This window comes from Macaca thibetana, chromosome X (assembly GCF_024542745.1).
Source record: "Macaca thibetana thibetana isolate TM-01 chromosome X, ASM2454274v1, whole genome shotgun sequence".
NCBI classification, from domain to species: Eukaryota; Metazoa; Chordata; class Mammalia; order Primates; family Cercopithecidae; genus Macaca; species Macaca thibetana.
Genome location: NC_065598.1, coordinates 43,681,938 through 43,700,264, shown reverse-complemented (window position 1 = coordinate 43,700,264; position 18,327 = coordinate 43,681,938). Strand labels below are relative to the sequence as shown.

The window sequence follows — 18,327 nt, the reverse complement described above, 5'->3', positions numbered from 1 at the left end:
CCCCTTTTTAGTGAACTCTCTCCACCCTAGAGGCTATTACTATTCCGATGTCTATTCCCATAGATTCATTTTGGCTGTTCTGGAAGTACATATAAATGGAATCATATGGTGTGATACTCTTTTGTGTCTGGCTTCTTTCACTCAACATAAGGTTCACGAGAGGCATTCATGTCATGTGTATCAGTAGTTCCTTTTGGGATATTTTAATCCCCATGTCACCGTGAGCAAGTGGAGGATTGGAGAAATTGGCTAACTCATCTTGGTCATAGGAAAAGAGTCCAGGTCAGTCTGATTCAAGAACCATCTCAAACTCCCCGTCAGATTGGAGCTCACCAAATATTTTAGATTGTGTTTTTCTAAATGAATCCCACTCTATCGTCCTCTGCATTTGGAGATTCTCTTTAATTCTTACTGCTGGCTGCCCTGCCCTGGCTTTTGATCATGAGTTTCTGTTTTTATCTGGATGGGAGTGTGGGCTCCAGAGTTGAATGGGGCCTTCAAAGGTGATTCCATCCAAGCCTCCTTGGGAGAAAGTGTCCTGAGTAGAGTCCAGAACAGAGTGAAGGGGGATCCCCTCTCCTGTGGTCCTTCAGAGGTGAAAACCTCCCCCTTGGGGTGAGATTAGGGAATGTGATGGGGCAAATTTTATGTGTCAACTTGAATGGATTGGGGAGCTCAAATATTTGGCTAAACATTATTTCTGGCTGTGTCTGTGAGGGTGTTTCTTGATGAGATTAGCATTTGAATTGGTAAACTGCATCAAGCAGACTACCCTCTTCATTGTGGCTGGGCATCATCCAATCTACTGAGCGTCCAAATGGAACAAAAAGGTGGAGGAAGAGAGAATTTGCTCTCTCTCTGCCTGAGTGCTTCAGCTGAAACTGGATTTCTCCTGCTCTTGAGCTTTACACCACTGGCACTCCTGGTTTTCAGGCCTTTGAACTCAGACTAGAATTACACCATGGGCTTTCCTGGGTCTCCAGCTTGCAGCCAGTAGACCATGGAACTTCTCAGCTTCCATAATTGCACGAGCCAATTCCCTATAATCTCTCTCCCCCCTTCTCTATTTCTCTCTCTCTCTCTCTCTCTCTCTATATATATATATATATAGACACACACGCACACACATATACATATACATGCACACACATATACACACTACACACATACGGTATATATATATATACACACACACACACACATACACGCACACACACACACATACACGCACACACACACACACAAACATACACTATTGGTTCTGATTCTGTGGAGAGCCCTCACTCAAACGAGGACATTTGAATGTCCTGTTAGTTATGCCCCGACATTTCACTAATACTTCCAGCAAGAAGAAGGCTTTTATCTGCTAAAGCAGAACCAAAATTCTTACCCCCGTCCCTCACAGATCTCACAGGCTGATCAAATGCGAAAAGAATGTGAAATTATTTGTAAACTGTAAAGTACTCTATAAAACTAAGCTGTTGTTGCAGTTCCTCACTCTTGGGTTCTGGGTTGCTTCAAAGTGAAACTTAAAAAGTGAAAGCCAAAGGGATAAACCTCCAATCCCCCATCTGGAAAGAAGAATTTGACTACGATGCTGTTGCTATGTAATTTCTTTATTCACTCTTGGGGCTTTCTTTTATGAATAGAAATACATTCTTTTTTATTGCTTTTACCTCCTAGAAGACTTTTCCCCCAAGATACCCTAGCCAACCAGTTTGTTTCAGTTTTTCTTTGAACACTTAAAATGGAAAAGATAGAAATGTAGAATAATTAAAATAATTATTACAGATTTAGTTATACAAAATAATTGCTATCAACCCTAATTCCAGGGAGAGAAAAGAATAAGAATAATCTGGAACTTGGGTTGGATAGAAGAAAATTTTCCTGACAGAGCTAATTATTTAACTAGAATGGATTCATAATAGGAGCATGCTTGGCAAATTTTTAAAATTTGCAATAGTTGATCATCTCCAGTAAGATTAAATCTATAATTTCCTTAGAGATAATTATTAAATTAATCCTATTTTCCTTTTTGCCTATTGGAAAACTTCTAATTTCTTTCACTTCCCTTCACAGATTTTTTTTAGTTAGACTGTTCAATCATCCCTATAACTTTTTGCATGGACTTTCTGAAATTTTAAACAGTAGAATTCAGAAGGAGATACTTTACAGTGAAACGATTATTTCAGACCCTGTGTGCAATACTCCTGCTTGTATGATCTCTCTTGGACCTTGATTAAATGACAGAGCTACTCAGCTAACACGTTTAGAAGTTAAGTCTGCAGGTGTTTTAGTCATATAAGGTCATGGCTATATTGAGATTTATTGTACTGAGTTTATTTTACTGTACTGAATCCCAGCAATTCTCTCTGTTGATCTCCTTCCTCTTAATTTGTGGCTTTTTTCCCAGTTTTATTGGGGGATTTTGGTAGTGTAGTCCCCGCTGCCGTGGTCACTTCTTCCCCGGCTTCCTCCATGGCTAGGATGCCATGATGTGTAAACATGGTAAGCAGACTTACTGTTCATCTTCCCAGGTCACCAATGGAAAGGCTAACATAAAACACACCCCAAACTGACCTTCGGAGCATTGTTCAAGTGTGAGGGTTCATACTGCCTTGCCAATGGTGGTAGAACACAGCTGTTAGGAGCACTCGCTGTGTTTATTTGTTGAGCTTTGGGCAGGGTATGGGGTGGCTCTTGATGGGCAATTTAGATAAAGATGCTCTATAAATGCCATGCCCTCGTGCTATTTCTAAAATGTCAGAAGCAGAGTATTATAAAGGCTTGCATGAACAGACCTAGCCTTTAAAGGCAGGTTCTGCCACTTACTAGCCGAAGGACCTTGGGCAAGTCCCTTAGCTTCTCTGAGCCTCAGTTTCCTCATCAACAAAAATGGAGATAATAATGGCAACATCACAGAGTTGTCAGGATTAACGGAGTTTGTAAAATGCTTGGCATATTCAAGAGACCACTATCTGGTGACCACTCCATTTGTAACGGATCTCTGGGTATGAGCTTTAAACCTGTGCCCTTTCCAAAAGTTGTGTGGTTTGGAGTACATGGATTTCTCCAGTTTACTAACGAATTTGTCCTTTGAAACCAAATCAAAAGTTCCTTAAAGTCAAGAGTGATTACACACATTGCCTATGCAGTGATTTAAGATTGGAAATTCTGCTGAGTTAATTTCTTACAAAGTTATTAAGTTTCCTTTCCTGTAGCATTTTCTTCTCAGAACTTAGCAGCTTATCTTGCTCCAATTTTATTCCTGTAGTTTTCAAAACACAGAAATCACATACAGTAGTCCCCCCCCTGATTTGCAGGAGATACATTTCAAGACCCCCAGTGGATGCCTGAAGCCGCAAAGAGTACGGGACTCCATATGTACTATTTTTTTTAAAAAATCTAATAACTGAGATGGCTACTAGGTCACTAACAAGTGGGTAGCATAGACAGCATGGGCCCACTGGACAAAGGGGGAATTCATGTCCCAGGCAGGATGGAGTGGGACGGCATGAGATTTCATCATGCTACTCATATGGTGCATAATTTAAAACTTATGAATTGTTTATTTCTGGAATTTTCCATTTAATATTTTTGGACTGCTATTGACTGTGGGTAACTGAAACTGCAGAAAGCAAAATCACGGATAAGAGGAACTATCGTATAAAGTTCTGTCATTTCTCAGGCAATCCCTTTTCAGTTTTGTTATGTAAGATTTACACAGGCACTTTTATGATTGTCCTGCACAGCCTTTTCAGTCCAGACCTCCTTCGGAGTGGTGGGCCAGTCATTTTCCTATACGTACTGGAGTGAGGCAACAGGTCTGGCCAAGTCCCATGTAACCAGAGCTTCTACAATGAGCTTGCCCGCAATACCACAACACGCTGCTGTCACCTCTACATTTCGGGCATGACCTGTCCTTGTTTTCAGTTCAGTGGTTACTCATTCATGGGTAGCTTAATCTACTTTAGGTCATTAATAAAGATGTTAAATAAGGACTTACTGACAGTAAAGCCCCCTGCCCTCACCCCCACCACAGGTGGCTCTGTTAGAAAGCCCTGGAATGAAGAAAAAAGGACACTTTGTGTTATCACAACAAACTGTCTCCTTTCAGTGAACTATAGAAACCATGGATCCAGTGAGTGTGGAACATGTCACACGTTTAGTCTTTAATGATCAGTTTGTTCCAAAGACTAAGAGAATGCTTGTATTCAACAAACTAAATTTGGTTTGAATCCGGACTTGGAGGTCGTCCCAATGGGTTCAAGCAGATTGAAAAGTCATGAACAAAGGGATGTTGGGATAATGAAGTGTCCTGCTTAAGCTCATCCTTCCATGGCTTTCTAATTTGTGAAAGAGACATCTAACAGAGCCACTGGGGGATACCTTCAGATGAGTCTTTATTTACCATCTCTATTAATGACCTAGAATATCAGCTTGCAACAGGAAATTAATAGATTTAGGCATTGATCATCAATGGTTGATAACATCATAGAGAGGCAACATGATATTACGTACTTCTGATAGAAGAACACATCCACCACTTATGAACAAAGTGCACATCCAAATCTGATCAAACCTCTAGATCCTGCTACCAGCTTACAGGAAATAGAAAGACAGAGAACATGTTAAATCGTACCATGGAGGTACAATCAACGAAATCCAGACTGTAGGGAATCTATAGGACAAATAATCCTGTTTCTTTACAAATTGAAAGAAAAAATAGAGATAGAGGAGACACCTACAAAATTAAAGAGATTTAAGGGGCAAATTATTCCATTAAAATGTGTGAACTTTATTTAGACACTAGTTTAAACAACAAATAGTTTAAAAAAGATTTATGAGATAAATGGAAATTTGAGCACTGACTGGATATTTGATGATATTAAAAATTATTAAATTTTAAGATATGATAATAGTATTGAGCTTATTTTTTTAAGAGTCTTTATCATTTGAAGATGCATACTGAAATATTTACAGATGCAATGATCTGATGTCTGTGATTTGCTGCAAAATAACATGGGAGAGAGAGAAAAGAGAGTGAGGGTATAGATGAAAGAAGATTAGTAATTGTTAAAGTTGGCTAATAGGGGCTCATCGTACTCTTCTTTTTACTTTTGTAAGTGTTTAAAGTTTTCCATAATAAAAGAAAGGTAAATCAAGGCACTGTAAAATCCTAAATCTCAAGGGAGAAAGCAAGATCAAGAAATATATGTATGATGGAAGTATGCAGTAGTCTGATAGGCACTGTAAATTATGTTCAATATTCTATATATGCTTAGACAAAGTGGTGGATTAATTAATTATGGAAAGAATCTTAACAAGGCTGAAGGATCTTGCTCAAGGTTCTGAAACTGATGGTAGAGTCTGACTTTGAACCCAACTCTTTCTGCTTTAAGATTTGCGTTTTAACCCTCAAGCTAACCAGAAGATGTCTATCTTCTGTGTCCAGGTGCAGGAGAGGCAAAGGATGAAAAAAAACCAAACCACCAAAAACACCGTATTTATTAGCTGGTGTTTTTGTGCCAGGCACTTCATATATGTATAATCTTACTTGAATCCTAACTTTAAGCCTATCTCAACGCCTTGGGGTCGGCATTATTTTTCCTAGTAAACGGATGGTGAAACTGAGGCTGAGAAAAGTAAAATAACTTGCTCAGAGTCACATAGCCAGAAATAAAGAATCCAGAAAGTGAACTACCTGGGATATTTGCCTAACTCAGTCTGATGTCAGAACATCCTGATATCCTAAGCAAACTAATGCACAAACAGAAAACCAAATACTACATGTTCTCGCTTATAAGTGGGAGCTAAAGAACACATGAACGCAAAGAGGAGAACAACAGACACTGGGGCCCACTCGGGGGTGGAAGGTGAGAGGAGAAAGAGGATCAGAAAAACTACCTATCAGGTACTATGCTTATTACCTGGGTGATGAGATAATCTGTACACTAAACCATGTAACACACAGTTTACCTATATAACAAACCTGCACATGTACCCCTGAACCTAAAATAAAAGTAAAAATAAAAGGCCGGGCGCGGTGGCTCACGCCTCTAATCCCAGCACTTTGGGAGGCCGAGGCGGGCGGATCATGATGTCAGGAGATGGAGACCATCCTGGCTAACATGGTGAAACCCCATCTCTACTAAAAATACAAAAAGTTAGCCGGGCATGGTGGCGGGCGCCTGTAGTCCCAGCTACTCCGGGAGGCTGAGGCAGGAGAATGGCGTGAACCCGGGAGGCGGAGCTTGCAGTGAGCCGAGATCGCGCCACTGCACTCCAGCCTGGGCGACAGAGTGAGACTCCGTCTCAAAAAAAAAAAAAAAAAAAAAAAAAAAAAAAAAAAAAATCCTACTCTCAGGACAGTGGAAAAAGAAATATGCATAAATAGTACGTAATAATTAGTGTGATCACTTTATAATTGACGTTTGTGTGGATGTGCTGCCTTTAAAGGGTGGAGGAGGATGATAGGTTCATTTATTCAACAAACTAGGGATCTCCAAACTTTTGTTTTAACATAGTCCTTGCAGCAAATGCTTTTAGTGTTCCATATCACATCCCTTGCGGCAGATAGTTTCCATACACATTGACAGAGTCTTACCCCAGTGTCAGCCGCTTCCTCCTGCTTTCAGGAACTTAATCCACACAGGGCACATCAGAAGTGTGTGGGGTAGGGGGCAGAGTTAACACGTCTGGGGGCAACCCCCCACCAATGAGGGGTGGCAGTCAAGAGATAAATGCCCCAGATTTCCATCTTTTGAAAGAACATTTCCAAGGCACATTTGGTAGTTCTTCAGCTGATCCCTAGTAGGACTAAGCCTCAGTTGCACACAGAGGTAACCAGCTCAACGATGCATTGACTTTTCCTTCTCTCCTGTCTCATACTCCTTGTCTCTTCACTCTTCTTTCTAGGATTACCATCGAGTTGAAATTCCTGCATCCAGGTTCTTGCCTCAGCTCTGCTTCTGGTAGAACTTGACCCCCTCTCAATTAAAAAAAAAAACCTGAGCTCATTCCTAACGTATGCATATTTATTTGTTTATAAATTATACTCATGGTAGGGACTGGTGGCTCATGCCTGTAATCCTAACACTTTGGGAGGCTGGATCACTTGAGGTCAGGAGTTTGAGACCAGCCTGGCCAACATGGTGAAACCTCTACTCTACTAAAAATACAAAAATTAGCCAGGCCTGGTGGCAGGTACCTGTAGTCCCAGTTACTTGGGAGGCTGAGGGAGGAGAATCGCTTGAACCCAGGAGGTGGAGGTTGCAGTGAGCCGAGATTGAGCCACTGCACTCCAGCTTGGGCAAGAGAGCAAGACTCCATCTAAAAAATATATATATGTATATATATACTTATGATTACTTCATTATATATGCTATAAAACATACACTAAGAAATTCTGAAAGGGTGAAATAGACATAAAATAAGCAATGATTTTCTTAAGATTTCTATTTAGTTATAGTGTACAAAATAGGGTAGTATAATTATATTTAATACTTACAAAACATATGAAAGATACATATGAATTTACTGAGGATGCATACTCTAAATATTTTGCTGATGGGCTGAACATAAAAGAATTGAGCAATCACTTTCTTAGACTGTCTGTGGTCATTCTGTTTTTTTTAAATAGACTTTATTAGGTTCACAGCAAAATTGAGTGGGAAGTACAGAGAGTTCCCACATATCACCTGCTCCCACATACAGACAGCCTCTCCACTATTGATATCTTGCACCAGACTGGTACATTTGTTAACAATCAATAAACCTACATTGACACATAATTGTCATCCAATGCCTATAGTTTACGTTAGGGTTCATTCTTGGTGTTGTACATTCTATGGATCTTGACAAATGTATGATGACAGGTATCCACAATTACTGTTCCATACGGAATAGTTTTGTTGCCCTAACAATCCTCTGCGCTTCACCTGTTTATCCCTCCTTCCATCCTAACCCCTGGCAATCACTGATCATTTTACTGTCTCTATAGTTTGCCTTTTCCAAAATGTCTTATAGTTGGAATCATACGGAATGTAGCTTTTTCATGTTCGCTTCTTTCACTTAGTAATGTACATTTGAGGTTTTTCTATGTCTTTTCATAGCTCGATAGCTTCTTTCTTTTTAGCAATAAATAATACTTCACTGTCTGGAGGTACCACACTTTATTTATCCATTCACCCCACTGAAAGACATCTTGGTTGCTTCCACGTTTTGGCAATTATGAATGAAGCTGCTGTAAACATCTGTGTGCATACATAAGTGTGTATGCACATAAGTTTTCAACTCATTTGGGTAAATACCAAGGGGTCCAACTGTTGGATCATGTGTTGAGTCTTTTTCGTTTTGTAGGAAATTGTCAGACTATCTTCCAAAGTGGCTATATCATTTATACCATTTTACATTCCCACAACAATGAATGAGAGTGTCCTTTGCTCTATCCTCACCAGCATTTAGTGTTGTGGTTAGTATTTTGGATTTTTGCCATTCTAATGGGTGTGCAGTGGTATCTCACTGTCGTTTTAATCTGCAATTCCCTAGTGACATTATAATGTTGAGCATCTTTTTGTATGCTCATTTACCATCTGTATATCTTCGGTGAGGTTCTTTTGCCCATTTTTAAGTTGGGTTGTTCATTTTCTTATCGTTGAGTTTTAAGTGTTCTTTTTATATTTTGGATAACAGTTCTTTATCAGATTTGTCTTTTGAAAACATTTTCTCCTAGTTGGTGAATTGTCTTCTCATTCTCTTGACATGTCTTTTCAAAAATAAAACAAAATTAATGAATTCCATCTTATCAATTATTTCGTTCATGTATTATGACTTTGGTGTTGTACCTAAAAAGTCATCGCCAAATCCATGGTCAACTAAATTTTCTCCTGTGTTGTCTTCTGGGAGCCTTATAGTTTTGCACCTTACACTTTGGTCTATGATTGATTTTGAGTTAATATCTGCAAAGGGTATAATGCCTGCATCTAGCTTTATTTTTCTTGCATGTGAATGTTCAGTTCTTCCAGCACCATTTGTTGAGAAGACTGTCTTTCCTCCATTTTATCGCCTTTGTTCCTTTGTCAAAGATTGGTTGACTGTATTTATGTGTTGCATTTCTGGGCTTTCTGTTCTGTTCTATTGATCTATTTGTCTATTATTTTGAGAGTATTACACTGTCTTGATTACTGTAGTTGTATAGTAAGTCTTGAAGTCAGGTAGTGTCAGTCCTCCAACATTTTTCTTCTTTTTCAACATTGTATTGGCTATTCCGAGTCATTTGCCTCTCCATATAAAAGTTAGAATCATTTTATCAATATCTACAAAATTATAGGCTGGGGTTTTGATTGAGTTTATATTAAATCTGTAGATCAAGTTGAGAAGAACTGCCATCTTGACAATATCGAATATTTCTGTCTGTGAATGTGGAACCTTTCCCTATTTGTTTAGTTCTTCTTTGATTTCTTTCATCAAAGTTTTATAGTTTTCCTCAAATAAATTTTGTACATGTTTTGTTGGATTTATACCTAAGTATTTCATTTTTTGAGGTGTTAATGTAAACGGTATTGTGTTTTTAATTTCATATTTTACTTCTTCACTGTTGATATATAGAAAAGAGATTGATTATATATATTAACCTTATGTCCTGAAACCTTGCTGAAATAACTTAGTTTCAGAAGGTTTTTGGTGTCAATTCTTTCAGATTCTCTGCATAAACAAACATGTCATCTGCAAATAAAGACAATTTTATTTCTTCCTTCCAAACCTGTATTTTTCTTTACTTTCTTTTCTTGTGTTATTGCATTAGCTAAGACTTCCTGTATGATGTTGAAAAGCAGTGATGAGGGGAAATGTCCTTGCTTTGTTCCTGATCTTCGTAAGAAAACTTAGTTTCTCACCACTAAATATGGTGTTAGCTATAGGTTTTTTGTAGCTGTTCTTGTATCAAGTTGAGGAAGTTCCCATCTATTCCTAGTTTGCTGAGAGCTTTTAATGATGAATGAGTGTTAGATTTTGTCAAATGCTTTTTCTGCATCTATTGTTATAGTTATGTGATTTTTCTTCTTTAACTTGTGGATATGAATAACATTAATTGATTTTTGAATGTTGCATGCCTAGAATAAATCTTATTTGGTAAAAATATTTTTGATTCTTATTAACTAAAGGGCCAAACCCTTTTTCACCTTACTTTTATATTTTTTAAATGAGAGCAATGTGATTAAATGTATTTTGTACTTTTGGAAAATCATAGTTTAGTACTTTGTGGAAGTGTACTTTGAATGTCTGGTTTCAGTTTCAGTTTATTTTGATAAAACTTGGTTTTAATGGCTTGACACCCTTGGCCAAGACATAGATAAAGATATGTAGACTAGATTATTGGCTGCATTGAGTAATCATAATACTCTCTTTTTTGAGCCACATATCAATTGCATTAGTTAGGATTCTCCAGAGAAAGAACCAATAGGATATACACATATACAGATGTAGATCTATGTCTCTTATTGGTTTCACACACATGTGTACATATACCTATTTATTATGAGAAATTAGCTCATGCGATGATGGACAATGAGAAGTCCCACGATCTGCTATCTGCAAGCTGGAGACCCAGGAAAGCTGCTGGTGTAATTCCAGTCCCAGTCTGAAGACCTGAGATCCAGAGGAGTGAAAGGTTCTTGGATCTCAATCCAAGAACAGGAAGACCAATGTCCTAGCTCAACCAGGCAAGCAGAAAGGGGTCAAATCCTGTTTTCCTTTCCCAGTTTTTTCTTCTATTTAGGCCCTCAATGAATTGTTGGATGCCTATCCGCACTGGGGAAGGCAATCTCCTGAGTTCACCAATTTAAATGCTAATCTCATCCAGGAATACACTCAGACACATCCAGAAATAACGTTTAATATAATCATTCTGTGGCTCGGTCAAGTTGACACATAAAAATAACCATAACATTGATTATGCAAAGATTCTTGTTGAAATTAGGCTAGTGAATTTCCATCTTTTAATGTCAAACTGTTCTAATAAAACAAATAGAAGATGCAGCATTTTGAACATAATTTCATTTGGAAGATATTTAAACAGGATTGAAGATTTCATGTCTATGTTTTCTTTATAAATGTGCAGATATGAAAGTTTTGTTTTATAGTTTCACAATTTTTTTTACTTCAGTCAAGAAATGCAGTAATTACATTGTGAAATTTCACTTTCTAAAGGAGGCACATCAATTTATAATTGCCTGTATTGATTTCAGAACTCAATTTCTGCACTCTGCACATGCATTTCTTAATCTATAAATATAATATATAGAACAGCATATTCCGGACATAATATATTCCGCAGTCTCTAAAATCAGTTAATCAGTTTATAGTCAATGACCATTTAAATTAAAATCTCTTAACTATCAATCATTTATCTATACAATGCAATGATTTTTTATTTGAACTCTATTTAAGAGATAAAGCAAAATTTAAAAAGTATAATATTTATGACACATTTCTAATTGGCATTAATACAAGATGGAATCTCTATCCTTAAAATTTATAGGAGAAAATTCTCATCAGCATAAGCCAGTCTAAAATATACAAAAATATGAAATACACAAAAAAGTTCTTCTTTCCTGTAAATGGTCCCTAGAGCAATCAATTGTGCTCTTACAGCTTTCTTAGTCAAATAAATGTATAATTTGGAAGAATTCAAAAATACGTTGTGACTAGCTGTAAAACAGAGAAACTGAAAAACATATACTTCTATACTTACCTATATATTTGCAACAAATATTCATTTGCAAATGAATAAGAATACATACAGAGTCAATCTTTCATAACTTCTTACAAGAATAGGATTGAAGTTTCAGTTACTCATTTATTCTATGTCTTTCACTGTTTATATAAGAATATATTGATTTCTCCTAGAAATGTGATAAAAAACAATCAGGTGCTTTATTAACAATCTCAATTTTTTATTAAAAGTAGTGATGAATATTGATCACTTCCAATATATTTATTTCCCCTTTTTCCTACTTTTTTCTTTTTTAAAGAATTTCAACTTCCATTTTAGATTCAGGGATTGCATGTGTAGGTTTATTACATGGGTATATTGTGTGATGCCGAGGTTTGGGACACAAATGGTCTTCACCGAAGTAGTGAGCATAGTACTCAACATGGAGTTTTCAGCCCTTGCCCTCCCCTCCCTTCTCCCTGCTCTAGTAGTCCCCATTGTCTATTGTTTCCATCTTTATGTCCATATGTACCCAGTGTATAGCTCCCACTTATAAGTGAGAAAATGTGATATTTGGTTTCCTGTTCCTGCATTAATTTGCCTAGTATGATGGCCTCCAGCTACATCCATGTTGCTACAAAATACATGATTTCATTCTTTGTCATGGCTGCAAAATATTCCATGGTGTATATGTACCACGTTTTCTTTATCCAATTCACCACTGATGGGCACCTAGGCTGATGACAGGAAAGTCTTTATACACAGTCTTCTGCAACAAAAATAACACAATGAAGGAAACTTCCAAACATCTATGTGCTTTTCATGGCATAGATTTCTTTCAAAAAGTAGTTAATTTCTTACCCATTTAAAACACATTAACTTTTTATTTCAAAGGGGTAGATTATGTGCTTTTACAAAAAGTTTCTGCTAAATGCAAACATTGGGATCACTTGTCATCTCAGAAAAGGTCAGCACATTTGGAACCCTTATTTAATGTAAAAGAAAAATTCAGGCCAGACGCAGTGGCTCACGCCTGTAATCGCAGCACTTTGGGAGGCCGAGGCGGGCCGATCACGAGGTCAGGAGATCGAGACCATCATGGCTAAAATGGTGAAACTCCATCTCTACTAAAAATACAAAAAATTAGCCGGGCATGGTGGCACGTGCCTGTAGTCCCAGCTAAAGAAAAAAAGAAAAAAGAAGAAAGAAGAAAGAAGAAAGAAAGAGAAAGACAGAAGACAGAAAGAAAGACAGAAAGAAAGACAGAAAGAAAGACAGACAGACAGAAAGAAAGAAAGAAAGAAAGAAAGAAAGAAAGAAAGAAAGAAAGGAGAAAAAGAAAAATGCAAAGTCATCTTTAAGTGTCAGCCAGTGGAAACCTCCCTGGGGCATCTCACAGTCTTCCTCTGAGATTTGTGTGGTTCCCTCCCTAGAATGCAGGTCTCCTCTGTTTCCTGAAGCTACAAAATGTGGCTCCTTCTGGGTTTCCCTGGCTCTCTATCTTCCAGAGTAACTACCTTAAGACACTCCCCCTCTTTTCCTGTAGCCCCAGTGTCATGCCACATAATCAACTTGAGCTCTCCTACCGCCAGCTTTGTCTTAGGTGAGGAAGCCCAGAGTCTGGTTACCAGCTGGAAATAGAAGAATAAAAGGAAAAATATATGGGGAAAGGGAGAACATAAATTAATACCTCAAAAATTATCTGGTCACATTAAGATGGAACTAGAACAGTTTGCCTGGCAGACCCATCCCTATTCTGGGATATGGTAGTAAGTATGCTCTTTATTTTTCAGGTATGGTAATCAGTTCATTACTCTTAGATTCTTCATAACATCCATTATGGAGGAGCCAGTGTTCACTTGTGACAGAACTGCCAATGTTGGATGAGGGCAGCCTTGAGTGTGAGCTTGGGACGTGGGCTAGGAATGTACAATGCCCAGGCTTGGTTAGAAGGTTGCTCAGAAGAGGAAGTGAAGTCTCAGGTATGTTGGCCCAGATTTGATTCTGAGAATCCATGTAGGGAGGCATACATTCCATCACTTACACAGGATGACAAAGAGAAGAAAGTTCTAGATTAATTTCCACCAAATCTCCTCCTCTTCCTTACTACAAGGCAGTCAGGGACCTCTTGTGGAGTCCAAACCAGAAGACACATTCAGTTTGCTCTGAGAAGGACTTAAATCACCTTGTGGTCTGGAGTGACCTCTTGCATGAGTGATTCTGGAATAATCTAGGCACTTTCAGACTGTCCTTGGACCATCTCTACTGAAAGCTCATTGAGGTTAGGCCTGGGTCTTGGCCAGCCTTGTCTTCCTCATACTTTGCACAGCACTTGGCATATAGGAGATGGGTAAACCATCTTAGCTAAATGAAGAAAATAATGAATGAGCATGTAAGTGTGAAACAGAGAGTAAAGGTGTGTTTAAAAACACAACAATCAAGATCATCTCACTACCCATGGGGATGCTGCTCATCACCAGCAGCCCTCTCTCAACAGGAACAGAAGAAAATTTAGTCCAGAGTGCGTGATCATATTGGGCAGCATTCCAGCTACCCTGACCTGGCATCTTTAGAGCAAGAAGAGTAGTCCCCAGCCTGGTGGAGTCCCAGCTCTAAATCTCCACCTCTTCCACATCCTGACAATCTTGGCTGATTTATTTCCCTTTGGTTTTATGATCTGAGGCTTCTCACATTGCTAATACATTACTCATTTTAGCTGTATAGACAGCAGGGTCAAACAAATGACCTATTGGAGCTCAGAAGTGACTGACGGCCATGTAGACCTGACTTCACTCAGAGAGGTCACCTGCTATCTTGCTCTCTTGAGTGAATTTATAACTTTGAAAATTCCAATTTCCACCTCACTCAACCCCCCGCCACCCCCAACCCCCAGCACCCACCCTCTGCCTCACCACCACCTCCCCTTGCCCCCACCCTGGAGGCTGGCTAAATTATACTGCCTACTAATTGAGCATGCTGCTCCTACAGCTCAGTAATGAGTCAGAGGGATTTGGCTGTGTCTGCTCTTCTGGCTTACCCCTCTCATAAACATTCAGAGTGACAAACTTTTTCTTTGGCTCGGGGTCATAAAGAGGAAAAAAAAAACTTTAAATTTTTTTTCCAACTTAAGACTTCAGTGAAATATTTTCCACCATCCTCAGCAAGACATAATACTTCTTGTCATGAATAAGTTAATGAGAAAAATATGGATGCCCCCCAGTCTCTCAGGGACCTGCTAGGCATTTTGCCCCTCTGAGGACCAGAGGGGCTCTAAGTCTTTTGGGCTTTCTGAGAAGTCTCTGGTTTGGGTCTGGTCCCAAGGTACTGGAGATTAGTTTGTCTTTCTCTTCAGTGGTCTGCTGTTGCATTTACCATAAACTTGGACACTCCTCCCCACTGAACTACCCTTAGAACCCCCTGGGAGCTGTCAAATGGGTGAATGGCCCATAGTATGCATGGCCAAGTGTCAACTACCAATTACTTCAATATGGCCCTTTTCATATTTTATTTCATCTCTAGGTCAAAAATGTGCTTACTTAAAGAAGAGCATCCAGACTGTTACCTAGGTATTTAGCTGGTTCTCTACCATCTGGCCACAACCTGCCTTGGCAACCTTATTTTCCACAACCCCTTTCCAGCTCTAAGCAAACAGTACTACCGCTATTGCCTGAACTCTCTTCCTAAAATGCTCTTCCCTTCAACCAATCTAAATCCTTTCCCTTTAGAGTGAGTTGGGACAACAGGTTAATCATCTGGTGCTTTTCACACTGATATTCTTTAAATACTTACTCAGTGTTTTTTTTAGTGTGTGATGGAGGGAAAAGTTAGTTTTTTATTAATAAAAATAATGTAAGGAAACAGATTCACTCTCTAATTCCTTTCCAAGGGCTCAACAGAGTCAATGTTCTGAAAAGTCAACAAAACCTTTCTGTCTTTTAAGTCGTTTTTGTTCTTTCTTTGGCTTTCTTTTATAACTTCCCAAGTCACATAACTTTTTTGGAGGCATATTATGAAGCTTAAAATACAGGTTATTAAAACTATCACTCTCTTCTGGTAGACGATCCCCAGCAAACATTATTTGGGTCAGGAAGTTCATTTGATTATTTGTTCTTTTGATTATAACTAGTTTTAGGTGGTTATTCTGTGGTGGTTTGTGGAAACTAAAGCAACTCCATCTTGGATGCTAATCCATCATGTTGACTTCTGATTAACCCCAGTTCTGTGCATGCCTCGAAGATTTTTATTTCATCTACTGTTCCTTGCATAAGAGGATGTACTTACTGTAAATCCTGCCTTTGGCTCAAAACAACCTAGATATTATTGTACTTGCCATAAATCCTGTCCTCAGGTGAACTCCCTATGGTATATAAGCCCTGGGTCTGCGGGGTAATAGTTCAGCAACCCACTATCTCCTCTTGTGGCTGTCCAAGGCATGGCTTCTGTTTGTAAGTCCTTATTAAATGTTTCTTTCTAAGAAATTGGATTTGTCAGCCTCTTTCTTCAGCCTCCCAGCTTCCTTTAGGGGTAGGTTTGCATATGTCTACTCACAGCAGAACGTGGTTGTACTTGCATGTTTTTATCACAAAACATTCAATGGGAATAGATCAGCCAGTTACCTAATATCATACTAACTGTGTCATGTACATGTTAGGACCATACCTTCTTAGGTGGGAGCAGAATCAATTTACATTTCACCAATTTAGTAAGAATGTGAGTGGGCAAAACTGAGTTAAGGGCACCATGTTTATAATTCACTCCAAGATTCTTTCGGGCTCCTCATGGGGCCTTTATAAGTGAGAATCCTTTCTTGGCCTTTGGCTCTGCTAGATGCGCATTGCTCCTAATCTGCATACTTCTTGACTGTCTCACCTCCATTATCTCCCTCACCTTTATGTTCCTACACAAGACTCCAGTATCTTCCACAACTAGAACTTTGCTACTCAAAGTGTGAGCCACAGACTAGTGGCATTAGTATCACCTAGGAGCTTGTGAGAAATACAGACTCTTGGGCCCTGCCACAGAACTTCTGAATCAGAGGTGATTTGTATGCACATTAGAGTTAAAGATCTCTGGACTAGAACATGCTGTACAATCTGATATGCTTTCTCGTCATTTCTCTTGTGTAACTTGTAGATTTTAGAGAGAAGTCACCAAGTCTTCTGATTCTTTTGTCTTTCCCACAGCACTAAACTGGGCACACACACACAAAAAAAAGGTGTTAGGGACACTTTCATTGCAAGACCGATCAATTTTTTAGTTAAATCTAGCCCTGGGATAACAGAAACAAGGGGAAATATTCCTTTCTTAGCTCTTGCTGTGCTTCAAACTTTACAAGTTCAAGTTTGATTTTTTTTTTTCCAGGAAATAAAAGAGCTATTTTTCCTTCAAGGCCTATGATTTCTATGATTCTGTAATTGAGCCCCAAAGGCTGTTTTTAATTTGACCTCAAGTGCAATTCACGAAGACAACTTTGACAATACTCATTCCCCTTTGGGCGAAAATACTTCCATTGGAAATCCAGAAAGTGACCTATTGAGTAAAATGTTTCTTAATGCACTGTAAAAAGTGTATTTAGAAAAGCAAATAGTCTATGACAGAACATAGAAGTGTCCACTATTATGAAATCTGATGAAGAAGAAAAAGTAAACTGACCCCTTCAGAATATTTTAAAATAATAAAACCAACAGCACTCAACTTCCTTGGTGGATCTTTCTGCAGCATGTATCAAATGTAACCATGCAAACAGCCTAATCTGCTATCTACCTTCAGAAATCTGGACTTTCAGGGTAAGACTTCAGTTCTAGTTGCATGACAGCCTCATGGCCTCCTGGGATACTAGAGTTAAGGATCAAGACAAAGAGGAAAGAAAGCTGATAAGCCCCCTTTGGGATTATGTATAAGGAGTCAGGAGTTGTTACTCGGAACTCACTCCAGGGAGGGACACAGCTGAAAAGTATATGGCTTTCAGATATTTGTCGGTCATTACAGAAATGCTCTCTGGACCTGAGAGTTTGATGGTGGAGTGAGAAGGGCGACTTTTGAGGACCTAAAAAGAGTTGTGGTTAAATCATCCAGGCTGGATAAAACTATGATAATTTGAGGGGAAAATATTTCCCTTCTTTGAGGGTAAAACAAAACAGAGACCTGCTCCTAAGAGTCGTCCTCAACATGGGTGGGAAGGTGAGCTGGAGCTTTGGAATAAGGATGAAGGCAGCCAATAAGGAGGTCTATGAGTCACTTATGAAAGGGAGTGCCATCTGGGGCATGGGTCCCTAATGATACTGGGTGGATTCATCACAGATTCCAATGCCCCAGTAACCCCAAACTTTGCCCAGAGACTGATGAGAAATGATGAACTAAGGGTAATGAACATCCATTCATTCATGAGAGCATCCATTCATTCGTGGAAAAAACATACATTCAGCAATGAAAACAAACATTCATTCATGAGATGCCTGCTACACACCAGGCATTGTGCTAGGTGCTAGGGATAGAGAAAAGAATAAGACATGTCTTTGCCTTTGAAAAGCTCCCAGTCTAGTGGGGGAACCCAGAAAACAGATATCTAGAAGCTAGTGAGCAAGTACTAGTGTAGAAGCATATCCAAGGGATTA

General features: G+C 38.8%; 1 protein-coding gene across 1 annotated transcript in view; it reads left to right on the top strand.

Moving 5' to 3' along the window:
• The window catches only part of MAOB (monoamine oxidase B), a 713,383-nt gene that overhangs the window by 389,011 nt on the left and 306,045 nt on the right, over positions 1-18,327 (top strand). The window lies entirely within an intron of this gene.